The sequence below is a fragment of the Priapulus caudatus genome, unplaced genomic scaffold (assembly GCF_000485595.1).
Source record: "Priapulus caudatus unplaced genomic scaffold, Priapulus_caudatus-5.0.1 Scaffold29, whole genome shotgun sequence".
Lineage (NCBI taxonomy): Eukaryota > Metazoa > Priapulida > Priapulimorpha > Priapulimorphida > Priapulidae > Priapulus > Priapulus caudatus.
In genome coordinates this window covers 139,449-142,366 of record NW_014577090.1, presented here as the reverse complement: position 1 = coordinate 142,366, position 2,918 = coordinate 139,449, and positions in this window count along the sequence as shown.

Sequence of the window (2,918 nt, the reverse complement as noted above, 5' to 3'; positions counted from 1 at the left end):
TCTCTCTCTCTCTCTCTCTCTCTCTCTCTATATATATATATATATATCGCTATCGCCTGTTGATTCTAAAAACGTCACTGGGGATTTTAAACCTATATGTGACCGGATTAAATGGAGCTGGTCTGCGTAATCAACGTGATTAGCATGTTCACAAGCGGCGATGCCGTCCACTTATGAACCACATCAAAAACGTTCAAAAAGGGTCATCACATATACATTTGTATAACGTAATATAGTTAATGCATGATACATATTTAAAAAAAAAACAATGAAAACTTCGGTGTTCATCGAACCGATCGGCCTCTGAAGCACAATCCACTATGGGTTTGCGCATGCGCACAACAGCTAATAAATTTCCGCGTGCACGCTAGAGCGTTGTCGAGTGTCACCGCAGGAACGCAATTTATACGCAAACCTCTGCTGCAGATGGCCTGAGACACAGAGATGCTTGCTGATGCTGCTCGTTGTTTACTCTCTCTAGCGTCTGCCGACAGCTTTCGCTGTGTTTATGCGCGCGGGATTTTCTCGGCTCCCTCCGTATCGCATGTCGACGCGAGTAAAGTAAAACTGGGCTAGCGCCACATTAACACGCGCGCACCCGTATCACTGTCAGCGCGTGAGACTGAAGCAGCGATCTGTGTCGAGGGGAATGAGTTACACGGCTCAGCGCATGCCAACGTTAGGCTGACTTATTGAAACCACCACTAAGTGCCTGATACACACCACTAGTACCGATGGGACTCGTTTGGCCCGCAAGTATTTCGCTATCTGAAATAAACGCAGCCACGCACGCAAACGCCCTGCGTATATGCACGCGCGTCTGTACGCCCTCATGCCGAGCTACACGCACACTGACACTAAGACATACACGCGCAATCGCACACCCACGCACGCGCACGAACACACACGCGCGCGTGCACGAACACATTTCCAGATTGCCCGACCCTGCCGAAGGTTCGTAGACCCCGATGACCTTCTTCCCCCGCCGCAAGGACCGGCAACAGTTTCCGATCTCCGACGATCGTATAAAACAGCAGATAGTCGACGATCATGATCTCAAGCGACGATCGATCTCCGACGATCGTATAAAACATACCAGATAGTCGACGATCATGATCTAGACACGATGCAGCGTTGCGAGCGACAACATCTATAGTGTCGGAATATATATAGCATGCACGCGTGCCCGCACATGCACCTGCGGCTCACGCATCGCATCAGCACGCGACGTCATTGACAAAAGCTCGCACGCGTCTTCCCTTCCACATGCACCCCCTCTCTCCTTCTCCTTCCCCTCCGCCTTCTCCTTTCCTACCCCTCCCCTTTCCTTCCGTTTCCCCTTACTTGCGCACGTGCGCTGCTCCGCTTCTACGCACGCACTCCGCTTTCTATGATCGCTCCCACGGGGCTCCTCCCGCTCACCTCCCCCTCCCCCTCTTCCTGCCGCGCGTGTGTTCGTACGCACATGAACGCGTCGCTACTCACCCGCGTGTCGTTCGTGAACATGTCGAGAACGTATCCGGGCAAGAAGTTCTGAGCGTTCACGTGATCAATGGCGAGCTCGGCTGCTGCGAGCTCCGCCTGTCCGGCGTCGCCGTGAGTGTGCGACAGCTCGAACAAGCCGCCGATATAGAGCACGGCCTTGCCGCCGCGGTGCGCGTCGCTCCACGACGACGTCGTGTTTGTGTAGACGGCGTGGCCGGCAGCGTCGATGATGCTGGGCGCAGTCGCCGACGCCGCGTCGTCGCCGACGCGTCCGATGCGGTTAAACGCCGTCTCGCTGCCGCTGCCGCCGCTGCCGCCGCCGCCGCCGCCGCCGCCGCGTTTCGTCACGGCGAACGCGCCGACGTCGGCGTCGGTCGTCCAGCGCGCGACGACTTCGTCGTCGAAATCGCGCAGAGTCGTCGCCGACATCGTGCGCGTGAACCCCGGCCGCGTCGGCGCGTCGGCCGGGAAGCCGTCGCTAGGTCGCACGAGCGCGTTAGCGCCGACGTCGCCGTCGTCGGCGACCGTCGGCGCGCTGAGCAGGCAGGCGACGTATAGCGCGGTGGCGGCGTGGACGACGCGAACGTGGCGGCTCGTCGTCGGCCGCGGCGACGTCACTGCGGCGGGACGCATCGTGAGCGTGGTCACCACCTTCCGTGCGGTCAGCCGCATCTAGGGAGACTGCGGTGGTGCAGCAGCAGTCGGCGGACGCGTCCGCTGCGGCGCCAGCATAGACTCACACGTCGCGTCGCTGCATGCGATGCTGCTGCGGTGGTTACTTGCATAGACACGTCTCGCGGCGTCGGCCGTGAGCGAGACAGAGAGAGAGGGAGATAAAACTTAAGCGTCGGTCGCTCTTCCCAGGGCGCTGCAGTCAATCAAAACGTCGTTTATTATCGCGTCGCTCTACTCGGTTCCTGCGTCGCTAAACTACTGCGGCCACCGACGACGACGACGACGACGACGACGCTGACGACGACGCTGACGATGACGATGACTTCGCTCATGAATAACGCACGTCCATGAATAACAGAGACGCGCGCCAGATGGAGCTTTTAGACGCCGCGTGCTGCGTCGCTTGCTGCGTCGCGTGCTGCGTCGCGTGCTGCGTCGCGTGCGGGCGCATTCGTTCGTGAGATTAGAGCTATTTTTAAACGGCCCCGTTGAAAAACAGCGGCCGAAAGTCTCGTTACGGCGAGCAAAACCGACGGGCGATCACGGCGGCCGCGCGACGTTAAGTGAAATTGCGCGACGACGACGGCGGTCGGCTGTCATTGTGTGCTCTGAGCGACGCCGCATCCGGTCTGCGGTGTTTACATCCGGGCACGGTGCGCTGCGTAGCTTCCGGTCAGGCTACTGCCTTTCGCCTCATCCTGCGATTCTGGAAGAGATAGATAGAGAGAGAGGGAGACGGAGAAAAGCGAAGTGAGTAA